Source organism: Dasypus novemcinctus, chromosome 11, assembly GCF_030445035.2.
Source record: "Dasypus novemcinctus isolate mDasNov1 chromosome 11, mDasNov1.1.hap2, whole genome shotgun sequence".
Classification (NCBI taxonomy): domain Eukaryota; kingdom Metazoa; phylum Chordata; class Mammalia; order Cingulata; family Dasypodidae; genus Dasypus; species Dasypus novemcinctus.
This window is the reverse complement of record NC_080683.1, coordinates 59615953-59639685: the sequence shown is the minus strand read 5'-3', so window position 1 is coordinate 59639685 and position 23733 is coordinate 59615953.

The window sequence follows — 23733 nt, the reverse complement described above, 5'->3', positions numbered from 1 at the left end:
TTGCATTTTTATAATATATACACTGAATAAATAATTACCTTTTCAATAGCCAGGATATTCTTCTATGCGGTCACCCCTCGGGCTGAAGTGTGGTTTGCTGGCCTGGCGGGGGAGCGGCTGCGGTAGGCCTAATTCCGCTGCCCCCATAATAGGGTGGTTGGTCGGGCCCACCGCCACCCCTGAAGGGAGCTCGGCATGGGCGCAGAGTGCCCTCGGGTCTCCCCTTCTCGGCAGCCATGCTTCCGCGGCCGCCCCTCCTCCCGGATGGCGCCACACGATGCCTGTGGGGCGGCACCCTTCTTCTTCTTTCTCCCTGCACAGGCACAGGGCAGAAAATTCCAGTCTGCCCTTTTCCCCTCCCCCGACAGCAGCAACAGCCAGGCGTGGGCGGAAAAATCCAGTCTGCCCTTTTCCCTCCCCCCGACAGCAGCAACAGCCAGGCATGGGCGGGAAACTCAAGTCTGCCCTCCACCCCAGCAACAGCAGCCACCAATCCCTAAACCCTGCCCCTTCCCCCAGCAATAGCAACAGCCAATCCCTAATCACCACCCCTCCCCCATCCAGTACCGCCCACTGACCTTTCTCCGGCAACCAATCAGAACAGGGCGTGGCTTCGACCAATCAGCCTTCCCCAGCCCCTATAAAACTGTTGCCTCTCCCTCAATAAAGTTGGACTTGCGTGTTTACCTTGTCTCCGCGGTAGTTCTTCTGCCGTGCGCCCTCCAGTCCTGAGAGCCCCCGACAAGGGCCTGGCCTCCCTTGTCCCCAGTTCGTCACCTGCCTCCCCGGGCGACCCCTTCGTCGCCGGCTTTGCCGGGCGACCCCGTCAGCCGAACCGCGCAACCCCTGTGAGACCAACCCCTCGTCTGCTGCCGGACCGACCCCTCGTCCCAAGCAGGACCGACCCCTCGTCCAAAGCTGGACCGACCCCTCGTCCGCAGCCAGACCCCACCTCTACCGACCGAGCAAGCCGCCGCACTTCTATAAGCCATTTTGCTCCTCAGAGAAATCTTCAACAGAAAAAGATTAAAATGAGATAAAAGTAAACAGAATGAATCACCTACACTATTGGTGGTTTAGGATAAATATTCAGAGAGTATCTTTGTTAGCTATTTAACTCTCCATTAGAATGGAAGAATTTCTCTCTGTGAACTATCTTCTAATTCTTGTATGACTTGTCATTCCTGGGAAGGAAGAGATCATTTGGCAGATGAAAGAGTTAGGCTAGGCAGAGGTGGAAAATCTTTTCTAGGTTTTGGGAGTATCAAGACATCATGACAAACATACAGGCCTGCTCTTTAAACTAGAACACATCAAAACTCCTGATAGAGTTAAGAAGGCTTTGGGAATGTGCATCAAACCTAGGCTATTCCAAGGTTTATACACAATAAAGAGAAGATAAGAAGTTAAGTGGTGTCCCCCAACCTCTCAAGGAGTAAGGTCACTGATAACTTTCATGAGTTAAGAGTAGATCCAGGTACCTGGGCCTTACCTTGGGTCATTGTTTAGAAATGACTAGGAAAAGTGTTATAAGCAGCATGCGGAGTCATTCAAATATCTACATACTGGGAATTTGTTCCAAGGTCAACAACAAAAAATATATAAATATTGAAATACCTGACTACATTTGAGAAGCGTAATAAAGGCAAGCAGTAGTTGGTAATAAACACTTAAACTTAAAAAAAAAAAAATCCACAAAATTGCAAAAAATAGCTTAAACTAAGATTTGAACAATTCCCTTTTGGCTCTTTCTCCATTGGTTTTGCGAGATCATTGAGCTCTGCCTGTTAGTCTCATGCCATCTTCCCACAATTCAAGGATCATTTTCTATACCTTTATCCGTAGGTCCAAAGCCAGGTCTACTTCATTGATGATTTCTGGATTTTTACCTTGTTCCTTTGAATGGGCCATCATTCCCTTTTTCTTTGTTTGTCTTTACTCTTTCGTTGCACATAGCACATGTCAATATTTTAAAGTTTAACCCAGTAATTTTTTCATCTGAGCTGTCTTTTCCTTAAATTTGGGTCTAGCTAGTGATATGATAGAAAATTCCTTGACTTCAGGAGCTAACAAAATCATACAAAACTATGCAAAAGCACCTTTCTTATACTTTGAAAATTGGCTCTGCATTGACTGGTGCTGTCTTCAGAGTGTAGCATGCCTTATTTGGTTCATCCCAAGCAAAAGTGAAGTGCAAGATCCTCTGTTTTTTCTGTGTTTCTCTTCCTGATTATCAGCTTGCTTATAGCCTCTGTTCTTTCCCCATTTACAGGAATTTGAATGCCCTCTTTACTTCCTGTGAAATATATTTTCTCCCCTTCTGGGGTTCTCTATTGTATTACTTAATGCAGGTACTCCTTTGCCCCAGGCTATCTTGCTTTATTGTTTCTTGCTCTCTTCCATCCGTCTGCAAGCTGCTTCTGCCTTCATGGCAAGTTCTGGAAGGCCAAATCAGATGAGTTTCCTGATTTGTTTATTCAGGCTGCCACCTTATAGATTGGTACTGACATACCAAGCACTCTGGTATGTGCACCCTCCAGAACAAAGTCAGGGTTGCACAGTGGAAGTGAGGCTGCCACTACAAAGCACTCAGGAGGGGTTTCAGGACGAGCCGGCAAGGGCACCAGGAGCTTCTGCAATTTTTTAAGCTGCCTGTTCTTGATTCAGCACTCAGCCCAGTTTATTGCAACTCATTAACTCTTTTCTGGAATTCTGAAGAAGATGGCTCTGCCAGTTTTTGGTAGTCGTTCAAAGACTTTGTGTGGAAACAGCACACTGGAACATCTTCTGACACTATCTTGAAGTCCATTTATCTCTTCTACTGTTTTTAAAGCTATTTTTTTTTATTTGCCACTCATGCAGTTACTGCAATCCTTAAACTGTTTTCTGGAGTATTGAGGAAAATAACTTTGCTGGTTTTTACTAGTTCAAAGATTCTGTTTGGGAACTGCACCCTGGAGCATCTTATAACATGATCTTGGTTGAACAGGAATGTAATTGAAAAAAATGACTCAGTGTAAATATATAGATTAAAAAATATGACAAATTATTATCAATTGTGGAATCTAGGTGGGAGTTGCCTATATGATTTTTCATTGTTTATTTCCCCTATGTTTTAGTATGTTTGAAATTTTCCTTATAAACTTACATTTATGAAAATGTATATTAAAAATTAAATTTTATCAGTTATTGATATATTTGGTCTCATTTCTAATATTCTGTTAAATAATTTCTTTTTCATGTTCTCTCATTTCTCTTTTATGTTTTGCTCTGTGTACTACAATTATCTTTGTTGGAGAAAATACAGCACTTACTGGGACATGGAGATTGATATGACTATAGACAAAGAAAGAATTTATTGAGAGGCTCTCCCAATGGAGGGGGTCTGAAGAACAGACTTCGGCCACCTCCTGGAAAGGGGGAACTTGAATTTATACAATACATTCTTAGGCAGGGGAATGATAGTTAGTGGGAGGGAGTTGAGGGTCCCAGTGAGGTGCAGGGGACAATAGGAAGCCTTAGAGGTGAAAAATTTTCCTGATAGTGATTAGAAGATAGTGGGTTAGGGAGTTAAGGTTTCTTGGAATGCTGCAGGAGCAGATGTTTTTGTTCTGTAGGAAATTTATCTCCCTCTGATATGCAAGTAGGGAAGGTTTCCATTTACCTTTATTCCTGTCTCTATGTGGTTTCTTTATTTAACCTGTGGGGAAGTGCCATGCCCTTAGGCATATAGGATTATGGGGGATGGGGTTAGCCTTTCCCCAGTGCGTATCAGGGGAAACTGAGCTACAGCTTATTAATTATTGCTAACCTCTAACATCTTTTATCTAGTACCTCCTGAGATATCTGTTAGCTATTTTTTTTAACATTTATGAGTAGTTTATTCAATATAAAATTATCTTATTAACAACACCATGTTTGCAAACCTGTCCATTTAGCTAAAGTACTACTCCATGGAGTAGATACATAGTTTTGGGAGTGGGATGGGGGGTGGGTAAATGCTGGTCTTCTCTTAGTACCCAAAACCTACTTACCTCCCTTCTCATTGAATGCACATTGCATTTGCAATATACATAAGTGTATTTACCGTTAGAAAGAACAATGATTCATCTAGGCCCCAATCTACTTACTTTATGGGATCCAGGTCCTCCTCTTAACTCCAAGTCCATTTTCTTCTTGAGGTTCCCTGAATATTTCACTTCTAGTAATTAGATTCTATTGAAGATGTCTTGTGTTATTGTGTAGTTGAGTGCTACACAACTCCAAGGAGAGTGAGGGACAAAGAGACAAAGAAGCTAAACAACAAACATGAGTTTTTAAGCCACCACAGGGCCAGGAAGGAAGGGCTCCCCTCCCCCAAAATATTAACCTGGGGTAAAACCACTGGCTCACTGCAGCTAAGAGGGAACGAGATATCTTCCTCCCTGTCAGTTGTTTCCAGGGAAAATGGAGGGGGAGTTGAAGGACTTTTCTTTGGGGAATTTGGCCAGCAGAGCCAGCTTTGAAGGTCTACTCTGGAGATTCAACACAGGAACACAGGAAAGCACCAGACTGCACCTCTGTGATTAGCACCACTACTGATTAGTGCCATCTCCTGGCTGGTCTGGAAATTGCATGGACAAAAAACTATTTTTGGTTCTCTTTTACCCTACCCATGGGAGAAAATCTGTGCCCTGCAAGTGAGTCCCTCACCTGATTTTGATAATATAAGCCAGGTAATTTTAAATACTTAGAATAAGTTGAAACAAATATCAAAGAAGAGCTGTGAAAAAATAAAACAATAGGCAAGAGAGAGAAATTGGCCATCAGAGCAAATTCACCAACATATTCAGATGCCTAGACATTAGCAAAAATTACAAGCCATACTAGGAAGCAAGAAGAGATAGCCCATCCAACAGAACTAACCAAATTTCCTGAAAGATACAGGCCGTAAGGCAACTAATCAGCAATACTCACACAAGCCTCCTAAATCACTTCAAAGAATTTAAAGAAAATATAACTAAAGAAATAAGAGATATTAAGAAGACACTGGGTGAGCATAAAGAACAATTTGAAAGACTGCAAAGAAAATAACAGAACTTATGGGAATGAAAGAGTGATGGATGAGATTAAAAATACTTTAAAGGCACAAAAGGGCAGATTTGAATTGCTTGAAGACAGAATTAGTGATTTCAAAGAATGAACGCCTGAACTGAAAAAGACAGGAGAACAGAATGGAGAAAATGGAATAGAGTCTCAGGGAATAGAGTGACAACATGAAGTGCACAAACATTCACACTATTGGTGTCCCAGAAGAAAAAGAGAATAGAAAATGTGTGGAAAGAATATTTGAGGAAATAATGACCAAAAACTTCCCAACCCTTATGAAAAACATAAATATCAATACCCAAGAAGGACAATGTACCCCAAACAGAATAAATCTGAATAGACCTACCCTGAGATACCTACTATTCAGATTGATAACTATCAGAGATAAAGAAAGGATTCTGAAAGTAGCAAGAGAAAAGCAAAGCATCACATACAAGGGAAACTTGATAAGATTAATTGCTGACTTATCATCAGAAACCACGGAGGTGAGAAGAAAGTGGTATAATGTATTTAAGGTACTAAAATAAAAATACTGCCAGCCCAGAATTCTGTATCCAGAAAAACTATCCTTCAAAAATGAGAGTGAGTTCAAAGTCTTCACAGACAAACAAAAACTGATAAAATATGTTACCAAAAGACCAGAATTATAAGAAATACAAAAAGGAGTGCTGCAGCCAGAAAGGAAGAAACAAGGACAAGAGATTTGGATAAGAGTTTACAAATTATTAAGAAGGGTAAATTAAAGGACAAGAAGGCAGGCAATAAAATGATTTGACAACAAAGAGCCAAAGGGCAAAGTAGTAATGCCTTTACAGTAATACCATTGAATGTTAATGGATTGAACTGCCCAACCAAAAGACATAGACTGACAGAATAAACTTTAAAAATATGAGCCATCAATAGTTGTCTACAAGAGACCCACCTCAGATAAAAGGACACAACCAGGTTAAAAGTAAAAGGGTGGAAAAAGATATTCCATGCAAATAGTAACCAAAATAGCAATACTAACATCAGACAAAATAGATTTCAATTGCAAAACTGTTGAAAGGGATGATGAAGGTCATTATATATAAATAAAAGGAGCAATTCACAAAGAATAAATAACAATACTAAAAATGTATGCACCTAACCTGAGAAATAGTTGTCTCTACAATGATAGTTGGTTACTTTGATGCACCACTCTCAGCATTGGATAGAATATCTGGACAGAAGATAAATAAACAGAGAACTTGAATAATATGATAAATGAACTAGACCTAACATACATCTATAGATTTTTGCACCTCGAAACAGCAGTATATACATTCTTTTCAAGTGCTCACAGATCCTTCTCCAAGATAGACCATATGTTGGGTCATAAGACAAGTCTCAATACATTTTAAAGGATTGGAATATACAAAACACTTTCTCTGATAATAGAATGAAGCCTGAAGTAAACAATAGATGGAAAAAGGAAAAATTTGTAAATATGTGGAGATTTAACAACATACTCAAATAATCAGTGGGTCAAAGAAGAAATTACAAAAGAATTCAGAAAATATTTTGAGATGAAAGAAAATAAGAACACAACATAGCAAAACCTATGGGATACAGTGAAGGCAGTACTGAGAGGGAAATTTATAGCCCTCAATGCTTACATTTAAAAAAAGAGGAACTAGGGAAGAGGATGGGCTCAACCAGTTGGGTACCTGCCTACCACATGGGAGGTCCCAGGTTCAAGTCCTGGTGCCTTCTAAAGAAGATTTTTTTAAGTGTAAATAAATAAATAAATCTTAAAAAAATAAAAAAGAACTCATATCAAAGACCTAACTGTATGTCTGGAAGAACTAGAAAAAAAATAGCAAACTAATCCCAAACTAAACCAAAAGAAAGAAATAATAGAGATTAGAGCAGAAACAAATGAAATGGAGAAAAGTAAAACAATTGAGAGAATCAGCCAAACCAAAAGTTGGTTCATTGAGAAGATCAATAATATCAACAAACCCTTAGCTAGACTGTCAAAGAATAAAAGAGAGAAGATGTAAATAAATAAAATGAAAAAATGAGAATGGGGATATTATCAATGACCCTCAGAAATAAGAGAGATCACAAATGAATACTATGAACAACTGTATGTCAGAAAAACTAGACAATGTAAATGAAATGCTCAAGTTCCTAGAAACACAAGAACAACCTACACTGACTCAAGAACAAATAGATGACCTCAACAAACCAATCAAAATTGAAGAGATTGAAACAGTGATTTTTAAAAACTCCCAAAGATGAAAAGTCCAGGACAAGATGGCTTCACAGGTGAATTCTATGAATCCTTCAAATATGATCTAATACCAATCTTGTTCAAGCTCTTCAAAAAAATTGAGCCAGAAAGAATGCAACCAAACTCATTCTATGAAGCCAAAATCACCCTAATACCAAAACAAGACAAAGACCCTACAAAAAAAAAAGAATATTGCAGACCAATATCTCTAATGAATATAGATGCAAAAATCCACAACAAGATAGTTGCAAACTGAACCCAAAAGCACATTAAAAGAATTTTACACCATGATCAGGTGGGTTTTATTCCAGGTATGCAAAGGTCTTTCAATATAAGAAAATCAATTAGTGTAATAAACCACATTAATAAATTGATGAAAAATCACATCATCCTCTCAATTGATGCAGAAAAGGTGTTTGACAAATTAATAAAAACAATTCAAAAGATAGGAATAGAAGGAAGTTTTCTGAACATGAAAAACCTACTGTGAACATTGTACTCAAGTGAGAAAGACTGCAAACTTTCCTGCTGAGATTAGAAAGAAGACAAGGATGCCCACTGTCACTATTGTTATTCAATATTGTGCTAGAGGTTCTAGCAAGAGCAATTTGGATAGAGAAAAAAATAAAAAGACCCCAAATATTCACTCATGATATGATCCTATATCTAGAATCTCCTGGAAAATCCACAATGAATCTATTATTATTAGAACTAATAGATATGTTCAGCAAAGTGGTGAGATACAAGATTAATATGCAAAAATCAGTAGTATTTCTATAAACTACTGATGTGCAATCAGAAATCAGAAAAAAAATCCATTTTTAATAACAACTAAAACAATGAAAAATTTAGGAATAAATTTAAGAAAGAACATAAAGGGCCTGCATTCAGAAAACTACAAAACATTACTAAAAGAAACTGAAAAAGACTTAGATAAATGGAAGGACACTCAATGTTCATGGACTGGAAGACTAAATATCATTAATATGTCAATTCTATCCAAACTGATTTACAATTTAATGCAATCCCAATCAAAATTCCAACAGACTTTTTGCAGAAAAGGAAATCCAATTACCTAATTTATTTGGAAAGTTAAGTGTCTCCATATAGCCAAAAATGTCTTTAAAAAGAAAAATGATGCTGTACTTTGTGAACTATTTTTTCCATATCAGTAGAGGTGATCATGTGATTTTTTTTTCTTTTGATCTGTTAATGTTGTGTATTACATTGATTGATTTTTTTGTGTATTTGTGTCTACATCTGTTTTAATTTCTCTTGGGTAGATTTCTAGGACTGGAATTCCAGACTATATGTTAGGTACATGTTTAACTTTTTAAGAAAACAAGTTTTACCATATGACTTGGCAAGCCCACTTCTAGGTATATACCAAAAATAATTGAAAGCAGAGACTCAAAGAGACATTTGAACACCAGCATTCATAGCGACATTATTCACAACTGCCCAAAGTGAAAGCAACTCAAGTGTCCATCAACTGAATGGATAAACAAAATGTATATACATGTGTTAGTCAGCCAAAGGGTACCAGAATTCTGTTGGCTTTTATAAATTGTATTTATTTGTGGTAGAAGTTTACAGTCACAAGTCTCTAAAGAGTCCAATTCAAGATACCATAAGAGGTACTGTCTCACTCAAAGTCATTGGCCACATGTTGAAGCAAGATGGCAGGTGATGTCTGTGAGGGTTCAGCCTTCCTCTGTCCTCTTAAGGCTTCATGGTCCCAGCTTCTTCCAATCTCAGCTGTATGCTGACATAAAGCTCACCTCTTTCCCCAGGGCTTGTTTCTTTCCAGGTTCAGCTGCTCTGTTCTTTTCACAAAGTCAGCTGTAGACTATCAGGCTCATCTCTCTTCCTGGGGACTCTGCTATATCTAATGTGCTGTCTCTCTCTCTGTTCTTCTCTGTGTATCCACTTCCATATAAGAGTATGTTTTATCAGCCCCCAAGGGGGCTAGGGCTCAAGACTGAGTCACACCCTAATGAGGTGGTTGAATCAAAGCCCTAATCTTAACATAACTTAATTGGACATTTCAGCTTAACCTAATACAATAAAAGGGTTATCATGCCCAGAGGAACAGACCAGTTTACAAACATAATCAATATTTATTTTTTGGAATTCATAAATAATTTCAAACTATCACAGCATGCGATGGAATATTAATCAACTATAAAAAGGAACAAAATTCTGATATATGATAATATGTGTAAACCTTGAAGACAAGTGGAGTGAAATAAGCCAGATACAAAAGGACAAATATTGTATAATCTCACGGATATAAAATAATTAGAATAAGAAAATTCATAAAATCATAAATTAGAACACGTTACCAGATGCCAGGCTTGTGGTAGGGAAGGAGGAGTTAATGCTTAATTAGTAGAGAGTTTCCATACAGAGTAATGGAAAAAAATTTTGGTAATGGATTCTGGTGATGGTAACAACATTGTGAAAGTAATTAACACCACTGAATTGCATATTTGAATGCAGTTAAAGGGGAAAATTTTAGGACATATATATGTTACTAGATTATATTTTTTAACGATAAGACCCTACAGTGAACCCTAATGTAAATTATGTATTTCAGTTAATAGTATAAATTTATTATCATTTCATCAATTGTAATTTAGGTACCACACTCAGGCAAAATGTTTATAATAGGGAAAACTGTGTGTGTGAGGTGGGCTTATGGGAACACTGTATCTTCTGCCTAAGTTTTCTGTAAACCTACAATTTATCTAATAAAAAACTTTTTAAAACTTACAATAAATTTTACCCTAAAATATTTTAACATATGTAATTTTATATTTTCTTCAACTATGATTATCTTTATATACATGTATTTTATTTTTCCCTCCTCTTATTTTTTTATTTACAATCATCCTATACCCACCAAGCAAAACTCACCTCTCTCCCCAACTCCTGGCAACCTCTAATACATTTTCTGTCTCTGTGAATTTATTATTTTTAGATATCTCATATATGTGACATCATACAATATTTGTCCTTATGTGCCTTATTTTAATGAGCATAATGTTTTCAAGGTCATCCATGTTACAGCATGTCTCAGAATTTTATTCCTTTTTAGGGCTGAATACTACTTCTTCATTTGTACCACATTATGTTTATCCATTCATTTGTTGATGGACATTTGAGTTCTTCCATCATTTAGCTACTGTGAATACTACTGCTCTGAACTTTGCTGTACAAGTATCTGTTTGAGACCCCATTTTCACTTTTTTGGGTACATACCCAGGAATGGAATTGTCAGTTCATATGGTATTGCTATATTTAACTTTTTGAGGAACCGCCATATTGCTTCCCAAAGTGGCTGCACCATTTTACATTCCTGGCAACAATGCACTTTAGCTCTAATTTCTCCACATCCTCTCCAACACATCATTTTCTTTTTTTTTTTTAAATAGCACTTGTGGGTGTGAATTGTATCTCCTGTTTTTGATTTGCATTTCTCTAATGGCTAATGATATTATTTTTCATGTATTTATTAGCCATTTGTTTATCTTCTCTAGAAAAACATCTGTTCAAGGCCTTTTCCCATTTTTTAATTGAGTTGTCTTTTTGTTCTTACATTGTAAGAAGTTCTTTATATTCTGGATATTCAGCAGTGGTGAAGTGAATTCTTTACCCCAGTTTGGACATGTTCTTGGTCCACATTCTGTGGGTGTGAACCCATTATAAATGGGGTGACTTCAAAATAATAATTCAGGTAAGATGTGGCCCAACTGAATCTTGTTGGGCTTTCATAAGCAAAGTGAAAGTCAGAAAAAAGAAGCCACAGGGAGCAACCAGAAGCTGGAAGTCACAGGACCCAGAAGAGAAAGAAACATCACCATGTGCATTGCCAAGTGACAGAATGGCAAAGCACAAAGGATCACCAGCAGCCAGCTGCAGAATGCCAAAGTCTTTGGGGAAAAAGTATCATCTTTCTGATGCCTTAATTTTGGACTTCTGTGGCATCAAAACCGTGAGCCAATAAATTTCCATCATTTAAGTCAACCCAGGATTTGGTATTTGTTTTAGTAGCTAGGAAACTAAAACATAAATTCTTATCCAATTAATGGTTTTCAACTATTTTCTTCCATCCTGTCAGTTGCTTGATACTTTCTTGATAATGCCTTTTGATGCATAAAAAAGTTTAACTTTGATGAAGTCAGATTTATTATTGTTTCATTTGTTGTTCATGCTTTTCATGTCATATCTAAGAATTCATTGCCAAATCCTGTCGGAGTCCACGGACCCGAAGGGTATCGGGAATGAAAGACAAAGAGAGATTGGGATCAGGGGTTCTGAGAGCATTGAAGCCTCAAGCTCATCAGACAACTTTATTGATTACAAGGGGCTCTTTATATACCACAGTGTTCATGTCTACAAGCAGGTCCACAGCATCCTACATGCCATTAAGTGTAAACATTAGCATTAACATAGCGTACCATGACATTAAGGAGCAACACGTATTAACTATCAGCATTACCTATAGTCTAAGGAATTTTAGAAAAAAATCTTATCTCAAGGTACAAAGTCTAAGTGTTCTATTCATATTAAGGTATGAGCACATCTTTTCTTTCAGCCTTTAACAGCTTCAGCCCATTTGCCGGCCACTCCCAATCACTGCATTCCTTAGGTTGCAAGCGTAGTCATGGAGACAGCACCAGCATGGAGACAGCACGTCTCTCCTTGAGAGGCCACTGTGCCTCAGTTTCCAACAAAATCCTAGGTTATTTTGTCCTTATGCTTTTTACAAGACTTTTATGGTTTCAGTTCTTATATTTAGGTCCTTGGTCCATTTTGAGTTAATTTTTATATGGTATGATATAGGTATCCACTTAATTCTTTTGCATATGGATACCCAGCTTTCCCAATACCATTTGTTGCAGAGAATCTTTTCTTTTCCCCTTGTTGAAAATCAATTGACCATACATGTGTGGTTCTAGTTCTGGACTTTCAATACTATTCCATCTATCTATCCTTATTCCAGTACCACACTGTTAAGATTGCGGTAGCTTTGTACTATTTTGAAATAGGGAAGTGTGAGTCCTCCAACATTGTTCTTTCTTATCAAAATTGTTTTAGCTATTCAGGGACCCTAACAGTTCTATATGAATTTGAAAATCAACTCTCCCATTTTAAAAGAAAAGGCTATTTTAATTTTGATAGGGATCGCATTCAACCTATATATCTCTTTAGGTAGTACTGACATCATAACAATATTAAAGTCTCTCAAAGCATGAATATGGGATGTCTTACCATTTATTTAGGTCTTCTTTAATTTCTTTTTGCAGTATTCCATAGATTTTAGTATACAAACCTTTCATATCCCTAAAGTTATTCTTAAATATTTTATTATTTTAGAGGCAATTGTAAATTGAATTGTCTTAATTTCCTTTTTTGGATTGTTCGTTGCCAGTGTATAAAAACACAACTGGTTGCCTGGTAGTGTCTCTGCAGGGGGCGGCTGGGCAGCGTTGAAGGCTCTTTGAGACCGCGCTGTTTCGGGGATTTTTGCTGGTTGGAAGGTGTCTGGACGTCAATTCGGTGGGAAGGTAACAGAGAGGATACATCTATAATATATAAACGGAGGTCCCAGCTGAGCTCGGGAAGTTCCCTCCTTGGGTGGGCGGAGCCGCGGTAGCGGGTGCTCCTGAAGCTCCGGAGCCGCGGCGGCCAGGGTTTTTGGTTTTTTTTTTCCTTTTACTAGAGGCTTTGCGGTGCTGAGAAATTCACGGATACTGGGCTGGCTGGCGAGGGATTGTTGGGATAAGACTTCTTTGCAGATTGATTTGGGGAGACAGACGGTGTTTTCTTGTGAAGCGGGGGACGTTTTTGGTCGCCGGACAGGGGGGGCAGTGCTTCCGCCTGGAGCCCCATCCCCACAGGTCCGGCTGCCGATCTGCAACGGAATTGGATTTTGGACAATAAGGGGACACAATTGGGAGACTGTTGTAGGGTGCAGTGAGGGAGGAGGACACGTCTGGAAGCTGATTGGAGGATATTTTGCGAAGTTTGGGATTTCGGATCTTAGAGTCTGTTTTCGGCGTTTCCAGCTAAAGCCCACCCCACCCTGCGGGGCTTGGGATCTGGGTCATTGAACTGGCCGTGGTGTAGAGGCGCCCTCAAGTGGCCGTTGCGAGGGAGCACAGGGAGGGAGCTGTCCAAAGGCTGATACCCTGAGGAGTTAGGTGAATTTCAGGGATCAGAAATTCAATATAAAATTCGCGGATCTGGCTTCCCCCACAGGGCTGGTACCCAGCTACGGGGATCCCTGAGGGCTGTGTTGCACTGCGGGGCTCCTAAGCTTTCTGTGGACCAGATTTGAGCTTGCCAGGTCTGGGTCCCCTGAACTCTGGCGGTCCACACCCCAGACTCACACCTCTTGAGTCTTCAGTGTCTCAGACTTTCCACCCCTGAATCCATCACGCTCTGGGGTCTACCTGGGGTCCTTGAGTGCCCTGGACCTCAACGTTTGCATTTTATCTTTAATGGTTCATATTGTTTTGTTTTTATTTTCACTTTATCTTATTTTTTACTCTTTTTGACGCCCTGATTACTAATATTGCATTATCCCCTAGTCTTTTCTCCTAGCGTCTCCCCCAAAGTCCTTTTTTTTTTTTTATACAGATATTTAGGGGTTTGTTTGGTTGTTGTTTTAGATAGTGTTGCAATTGTGACACGTGTATACCTGTATCTCTCTCCCCCCATCTGTTCCCCACCACTTGCCTATCCTCTTTTTCTTTCTTCCTTTCTTCTTGTCTTTCTTTTTTTCTTTATTATAATTAGTGTTTTTTTTTTTTTCGGTTCTCTCTTTCCCTCTTGTCCCTCATTTTCCACTTATTTTATTTTAATTCAAGTACACAATACGTGCTACAGGGAACACCTCACATTTGCTGGGTTTTCCCATCCTCCACTGCCTCATTTCTGTGTGAACTGATTTAGGCTACCTACATTATCCCTCTTCCCCTGCATCTTGATAACCACTATCATCTACTGTCTCTCCTATATTCCACCCCCCACCTCCCATTCTTTGATCCACAAAGTGTCTAACTCTTAATTTCTAATACCTTTGTTCTGTTTTCTGTCTGTTATCCACTCTTGAAACTATTACCTTTCTTTTCTTTTCCCCTCTCTCATGAAAACAATAGCTTTGTAGTTCATACCATATTCCGCCTATATTCAGTCATCTACTTCATAAAAGATACTCTACCTACAGCTATAACTCTATACAATCTACATGAATCTAACCTCCATCCTCCCAGATCTCATATTCTTGCTTTGTTAACATACATTACCAATACCACTTTACACTTTACCCTTGCTGACACAATTGCCTTTTCCCAACACTAATACTTTCTTCTAAAGTGAACTTAACCAACAACAAGTAACTTGAGTAAGAAGAAAAATGTGACAAAGAGAAGATATAACACCTATGCAAAAATAACAACTAATTAACCTCCAAAAGCAGACAAAGAAGCTAAGGAACTGATTAAATTCGTCAAAATAAAGAGATGACCAGAAAGCAACAAAAATCTACAAACCAAACCAATAATCAGGAAAACATGACTGAATCCAATCAACAAACCAATAATCACGAAGGGGAGCAAAACTTGGCACAAGCAATGAAAGAACTCAGAACATTCATCACCGACAAATTTGATGCAGTAATGAAAGAGGTTAACAACATGAAGACATCACTTGGAGGGGAAATTGCAGACATACGCAAAAACATAACAGATATGATGGGAATGAACACCACAGTTCAAGAAATCAAAAATACACTTGCAGCAAATATCAGCAGACTAGAAGAGACAGAGCAGAGAATTAGTGATGTGGAAGACAGTACCTCAGAAATCAAACAGATAGTAGAAGGGGTCAATAAGAAGATAGAAAAAATCCAATTAGGATTTAGGGACCTGAATGACAATGCAAAACGCTCAAACATACGTATTATAGGCATTCCAGAAGGTGAAGAGAAGGGAAAGGGGTCAGAAGGAGTGTTGCAGGAAATAATGGCTGAAAACTTCCCAAATCTACTGAAAGAGACAGATGTACATATCCAAGAAGCACAGCGCACTCCACAAGTCATAAACCCCAACAGGCCCACCCCAAGACATATACTTATCAAATTATCCAATGCTCAAGACAAAGAGAAAATCCTAAAAGCAGCAAGAGAAAAGAAAACCATCACATACAAGGGAAGCTCAATTAGATTAAGTGCTGATTTCTCTTCTGAAACCATGGAGGCAAGAAGACAGGGGTATGATATAGTCAAGGTACTAAAGGAAAAGAACTTCCAACCAAGAATACTTTATCCAGCTAAACTAGCATTCAAACATGAGGGAGAGTTCAAAATATTCACAGACAAACAGAAACTGAAAGAGTATACCAACAAGAAACCTCCCCTTCAAGAAATTCTAAAGGGAGTTCTGCAGGAAGAAAGGAAAAAACAGGAAAGGCAAAGTTGGAGGAGAGTATAAGACCAACAAAAACAACAAAAAAGACCAAAAAAATATACAAACAAAATATGACAAACACAAATCCAATCAAAATATGGCTAACACAAATAATTCCTTGATAGTAATAACACTGAATGTCAACGGATTAAACTCACCTATCAAAAGATTCAGACTGGGACATTGGATAAGGAAATATAACCCATCCATATGCTGTCTTCAAGAGACACATCTTAGACCCAGAGACGCATGGAGATTGAAAGTGAATGGCTGGAAAACAATCATACAAGCTAACAATAACCAAAAAAAGGCAGGAGTAGCTATATTAATATCAGACAAAATAGACTTTAAATGTGAAACAATTGTGAGAGACAAAGAAGGATACTACATTTTAGTGAAAGGGAAAATCTGTCAAGAAGATCGAACAATCATAAATATCTATGCCCCTAACAAGGGTGCCTCTAAATACGTCAGGCAAACGCTGGAAAAACTAAGTGAAAGAATAGATACATCTACAATTATAGTGGGGGATTTTAATACACCACTATCAACTCTGGACAGAACATCTCAAAAGAGAATCACCAAAGAAACAAAACATCTGAATAGTATATTAGAGGAGCTCGATCTAATAGACATATATAGATCGCTACACCCAAACACAGCAGGATATACATTTTTCTCAAGCGCACATGGATCATTCTCCAAGATAGATCATATGCTAGGCCACAAAGAAAGGCTGAACGAATTCAGAAAGATTGAAATCATACAAAACATTATCTCTGACCACAGTGGAGTCAAGCTGGAGATTTGCAAGGGACAGAAGCCCAGATTTAACACCACAATTTGGAAATTAAACAGCACACTCTTAGAAAAACAGTGGGTCAAAGAGGAAATCTCAAAAGAAATCAATGACTACCTTGAAACAAATGATAATGATAACTCAACATACCAAAATTTATGGGATGCAGCAAAAGCAGTACTGAGAGGGAAGTTTATAGCCATAAATTCATATATCAAAAAAGAAGAAAGAGCAAAAATTGAAGAACTAACTGCACATTTGAAGGAATTAGAAAAACAACAACAAAGTAACCCAACAGGAAGAAGAAGGAAGGAAATAACAAAGATAAGAGCAGAACTAAATGAAATAGAAAATAAGAAAGCACTTGAACAGATAAACAAGACCAAGAGCTGGTTTTTTGAGAAGATTAACAAAATTGACAAACCTTTAGCAACACTAACAAAGAAAAAAAGAGAGAAGATGCAAATACACAAAATAAGAAATGAGAAAGGCGATATCACCACTGACCCAACAGAAATAAAGACTATCATAAGAGGATATTTTGAAAAACTATATTCCAACAAAAATGACAATCTAGAGGAAATGGACAAATTCCTAGAAACACATAAGCAGCCCATATTGAAGAAAGAAGAAATTGATGATCTTAACAAACCAATCACAAGCAGAGAGATAGAATCAGTTATCAAAAATCTCCCAACTAAGAAGAGCCCAGGGCCAGATGGCTTCATAGGTGAATTCTACAAAACATTCCGGAAAGAACTGACACCAATCCTGCTGAAACTATTCCAAAACATCGAAACGGAAAGAACATTACCCAACTCCTTCTATGATGCCAACATTACCCTAGTACCAAAGCCAAACAAAGACATCACAAGAAAGGAAAATTACAGACCAATTTCTCTGATGAACCTAGACGCAAAAATACTTAACAAAATACTTGCTAATCGTATTCAACAATACATTAAACGTATTATACACCACGACCAAGTGGGATTCATCCCAGGTATGCAAGGATGGTTCAACATAAGAAAATCAACGTAATACACCATATAAACAGATTGAAGGAAAAAAATCACATGATTATATCTATTGATGCAGAAAAAGCATTTGACAAAATACAGCACCCTTTCTTGATAAAAACACTCCAAAAGATTGGAATACAAGGGAATTTTTTGAACATGATAAAGAGTATATATGAAAAACCTAAAGCCAATATTGTTTACAATGGAGAAATCCTAGACTCCTTCCCTCTAAACTCAGGAACAAGACAAGGATGCCCACTGTCTCCGCTCCTATTTAACATTGTCTTAGAAGTACTTGCACGAGCACTGAGGCAAGAACCAGAAATAAAAGGCATTCAAATTGGAAAGGAAGAAGTCAAAATTTCATTATTTGCAGATGACATGATCCTATACATAGAAAACACTGAGAGATCTACAACGAAGATTCTAAAACACATAAATGAGTTTAGTAAAGTCGCAGGTTATAAGATCAATGCGCAAAAATCAGTAGCATTTCTGTACACCAATAATGAGCAAGATCAGGAGGAAATCAAGAAACAAATACCATTCACAATAGTAAATAAAAAAATCAAATACTTAGGAATAAATTTAACTAAAGAGGTAAAGAACTTATACAACGAGAATTATACAAGATTGTTCAAGGAAATCAAAGAAGACCTAAATAAATGGAAGACTATTCCTTGTTCATGGATAGGAAGACTGAACATTATTAAGATGTCTATCCTACCAAAACTGATCTACACATTCAATGCAATCCCAATAAAAATCAACGCAGCCTTCTTTAAGGAACTAGAAAAACTAACTATGAAATTTATTTGGAAAGGAAAGAGACCCCGAATAGCCAAAGACATACTGAAAAAGAAAAACGAAATTGGAGGAATCACACTACCTGACTTCAAAACATACTATAAAGCTACGGTGGTGAAAACAGCATGGTATTGGCATAAGGAAAGACACATAGACCAATGGAATCGAATTGAAAGCTCTGATATAGAACCTCACATATATAGCCACATAATATTTGATAAAGCCACCAAACCCTCTCAATTGGGAGACAGTGGCCTATTCAACAAATGGTGTCTGGAGAACTGGATAGCCATATGTAGAAAAATGAAAGAGGATTACCATCTCACACCTTATACAAAGATCAACTCAAGATGGATCAAAGACCTAAATATAAGAGCCAAGACCATAAAAACCTTAGAAAGCAGTGTAGGGAAACATCTACAGGACCTTGTAATAGGAAATGGATTTATGAATATCTCACCAAAAGCATGAGCAGCAAAAGAACTAATAGATAAATGGGACTTCCTCAAAATTAAAGCCTTCTGCACCTCAAAGGAGTTTGTCAAGAAAGTAAAAAGGGAGCCCACACAGTGGGAGAAAATATTTGGCAATCATATATCTGATAAGAAACTTATAACTTGCATATATAAAGAACTCCTATATCTTGAAAATAAAAAGATAAACAACCCATTTAAAAAATGGGAAAAAGACTTAAACAGACACTTCTCCGAAGAAGAAATACAAATGGCAAGAAAGCACATGAAAAAATGTTCCAAATCTCTAGCTATCAGGGAAATGCAAATCAAAACTACAATGAGATACCATCTTACACCCATAAGATTGGCAGCTATGAAAAAAACAGAAGAATACAAGTGCTGGAGAGGATGTGAAGGAAGGGGAACACTCATCCACTGCTGGTGGGAATGCAGAAGGATCCAACCATTCTGGAGGACAGTATGGCGGTTTCTCAAAAAACTAGCCATAGATTTGCCATATGACCCAGCAATACCACTGCTGGGTATATACCCAGCAGAACTGAAAACAAGGACACAAACCGATATATGTACACCAATGTTCATAGCAGCATTGTTCACTATTGCCAAAAGTTGGAATCAACCCAAATGCCCATCAACAGATGAGTGGATCAATAAAATGTGGTATATACACACAATGGAATACTACTCGGCTGTAAGAACAAACACACTACAAACACATGTGATAACATGGATGAATCTTGAGAACCTTATGTTGAGTGAAGCAACCCAGACATTGAAGGACAAATACTACATGACCTCAATGATATGAAATAAACAAGCTGCCCTAGATAGCAAGAGACTGAACGATAGGCTTACAGGAAATCGGAGGGTGGAGGAAGGATATGAGCCGATGTCTGCAGGGGTGGAACTTAAGACGAGATGGTGGTAAGTATGAACACAAAGAAGAGATAAAATGGGGGCAAGGGGTTGCCTTTGGTTGGGGCTTTACGGGTTTGAGGGTGGCTGGGGAGGGACGGTTGGGTAATGTTGCCCAAAAGTGGGGGGAGGGAGGGGTAGCATACGAACACAGGAGAGGGTTAGGAGGTGGTGGAGAGTAAAATGCCGAGAAAATAATATCAAAATATAATAAAGAGGGTTACCTGTTTAGAATGCTCGGAGGGGAGGGTCTGATGCAGGACGGGCTCCTGGGGAATGTCTAAATGCTCATTCTGCCAGAGTGGGTGACACCATGGGGTAGAATCCCAAGTAGTGAGAGTGGGGGTGGACCCACATCCTGGGGAGGACTAATGCCACCAAATAGAGGGAACTCTATCCCTCGAGAGAAAGGGTGGCTCCCAGGGCATTGGGGCAGATGAGCAAGTTAGGCCCTAAACACTATTCCATCTATCTCTGGAAGTGGCTCCTCAGGAAACGGAGGTTGACTGTCACTGTGGGCACCAAGGTGGAAGGGAAAATGGACGTTAAATGTGTGGAACCAAAGTAAATGGGGGGCAAGGGAGGAGTTTCTTGAGAGTACACAAGGATGGATATAAAACATGTAATATTACACCATAACATATAGGAGACGACAGACTGATAATGTAAACCATAATGTAAAACATAGGAGAACTAAAAATGTAAAGAACTGTGTATCCTAAAGTATGCACCATAATGTAAGCACAGATATTACCATGTTAGAAAGCTAATATCTCAGACTCTGTACATCACCTTAAGTAAATATGATGTGAATAGGGTGTAAGAGTATCGCTGTGGAAGGAAAAAGGTGTTGTGGTGGATGTATGGGAGTGCTGTATATTATATATATGCATTGCTGTGGTCTAGGACTCCTACGAAGAAACGCTGAATAATTGGGGGGGGGGGGGGAAAGGATAGGATGTGGAATTTTTTCAAGTCAACATTCTTTATCTAAGTTCTTTATCTAACTTTATCCAAGTTCTTTATCTATCCTTTAAACCCATCGCTATATGCCATTCCCTAGTAAGGGACCATGACATTATATTGGGCTTCAAATTTCGGGGAGTTCTGGATCACAGAGTGTTTCAACAATGGCAATGGAGGGATACTGGTATGGGATACCAATGACAGGTGATATATGGCTGTCAGGGAGCTGTACAGAACATATGTCCAGGGTGCATGGTAACGATTGGATATACTCATAGTGGCAACAATTAAAAACCCAGCAGGGGGGGTACTGGGTTCCTGGCCAGTGGTGCTCTGTCATGGTCCCTAGGGGAGCAGCGATAGTCTCCCAGGTACAGCGGCGGGGACCGGGAGGGAGTGAGGGTTCAACAGTGAGCCCCTGATGCTAATGACTATGCTGGTGAGCTGATAAACCTAAAATAAGAACAAGGCCTAGAGCAACATTGTGCCTGGGAATTTCCTCCTGTCAGCCTTCATGTTACTCAAATGTGGCCAGTCTCGAAGCCAAACTCAGCATGTAAATGCAATGCCTTCCCTCCAGCGTGGGACATGACACCCGGGGATGAGCCTCCCTGGCAACGAGGGACCACTATCAAATACCAACTGATGATGCAACTGGAAAAGGACCTTATATGGAAGGTTCAATGCGGATCAGCAGAATATCCATGTCTACATAAAATAACATGACTTTAAAATGCTGTTTGAACTAAAGTAAGGGGGAAATGGAAAGGAGAAATGAGTTTATATGGCTACGAGTTTCTAAAAAAGAGTCTGGAGGCTGGCAGAAGGATTGCCCTCATGCACAACTGAGCAGAGTCAGAGAGACAGATAAAGCAGATACAACCCCCAGATATTGGTTCCTATGAAGGCTAAAGAGACCCATGAGAGTTATGGTCATGGCCGATGGGGTTTACTACCAGGGCAGATGGCCCCTCTCTGGAAATGGTGTTTATGTGTGATGAATCTGGACTCAGATGGGATCTCCCTTCATGAGACTCTCATGCTAATCTGCTGGAGGTGCAGTTAACGTTGGGGTTTAAGATATAGTTAGGGGATTTGAATCTCTGGACTGATAATGTGATAGCCAGGTCCTGAGCCTCAACAGACTCCAGCACCTACAATCTGATTTATTGGACTTACCACACTCAGCTAAGATGGAGTTGAAGAAGGACAATCACCACACCATGGAGCCTAGAGTGATTACAACTGAAAATGGGAGGATGGCAACCAGCATCCATGTGGAATCTGAGCCTCCTCTTGACATAGAGGTGCAATGGACACAACCAATCCAATGTCCACATAGAAGAGGTGGCATTGGATTGGGAAAAGTGGACATGGTGGACGATGGGTATGGGGAAGGGCAGGAAGAGATGAGAGGTGGGGGCGTATTTGGGACGTGGAGCTGCCCTGGATGGCGCCTCAGGGGTGATCACCGGACATCGTGGATCCTCACAGGGCCCACTGGATGGAATGGAGGAGAGTATGGGCCATGATGTGGACCATTGTCTATGAGGTGCAGAGGTGCCCAAAGATGTACTTACCAAATCCAATGGATGTGTCATGATGATGGGAACGAGTGTTGTTGGGGGCGAGGGGGGGGGTGGGGGGGGTGGGGTTGAATGGGACCTCACATATATATTTTTAATGTAATATTATTACAAAGTCAATAAAAATAAAAATTAAAAAAAAAAAAAACACAACTGATGTTTGCTTGTAATCTGGTACCCTGCCACTTTGCTGAATAAGTTTATTAGTTTTAATAGCTTTATTGTAGACTTTCCAGGATTTTCTATATAGAGAATCATAAGAGCTGCATGTCTTCTTTTCCAATCTGGATACAATTTATTTGTTTTTCTTGCCTAATTCTTCTAGTTATAACTTCTAGGAAAATATTTAATAGCTATAGGGAAAGGTGGAATCCATGTTTTGTTCCCAATCTTATAAGGAAAGCTTGCAGTCTTTCACCACTGAGTACAATATTAGTTGTGAGTTTTTTATAAATGGCTTTCATCATATAGAGAAAATTCCTTTCTATTCCTAGTTTTCTAAGTGTTTTATTAATAAAGTGGATTTTGTCAAATGCCTTTTTGGCATCTGATGTAATCATGTGGTTTTTTTCCTTCATTCTATTTGTGTGGTGTGTTACATTGATTTCATATGTTGAACCACCCTAGAATTCCTGGAATAAATCTCAATAAATCTCACATCATGGTGTATAAACTTTTTAATAAGCTGTTGGATTCAGTTTCCTATTACTTCAAGGATTTTTGCATTTATCTATATTTGTAAGGGAAATTGGCCTGTAAATTTCTTTTTTTATGATGTCTTTATCAGGTTTTGATATTAAGGTAGTGTTGGCATGGTCTCTGCCTCTTTATTGTACCCTGACTGAAATAACGTACTTCTCCAAAGAATAACAACATTCTATTACATAATCACAATACCATTTTTACAGTTAAATTAATTATAATTACCTATTATAATCCAATACTCAGGCCATACTTGCATTTCCCCAATTGTCCCCAAAATGTCTTTTAGAGCTGATTTCAAAATGGGATCAAATCAAATGTATTACATTTGATTATCTCATTTGATTGCATTTCTTTCAATCTAGAAAAGAACTTTCTCTCCCTCTCACTCTTTTTCATGACATTTACTTGCTGAAGAGACTGGATAGGTTTTTCTTATCAAATTTCCCATTCTGGATTTGTCTGATTTTTCTATCCTCATGCTTCCATTTAACTTATTATTCCATTCTCTTTATTCCTTGTAATCCAGAAGTCAGCGTTATCAATAGGGAATGCATTAAATAAATTATGTTATTAACATAAATGGAATCTCTCAGTCACTATATGTGTATTTTGCTTGTATGGACATATATCAAAAT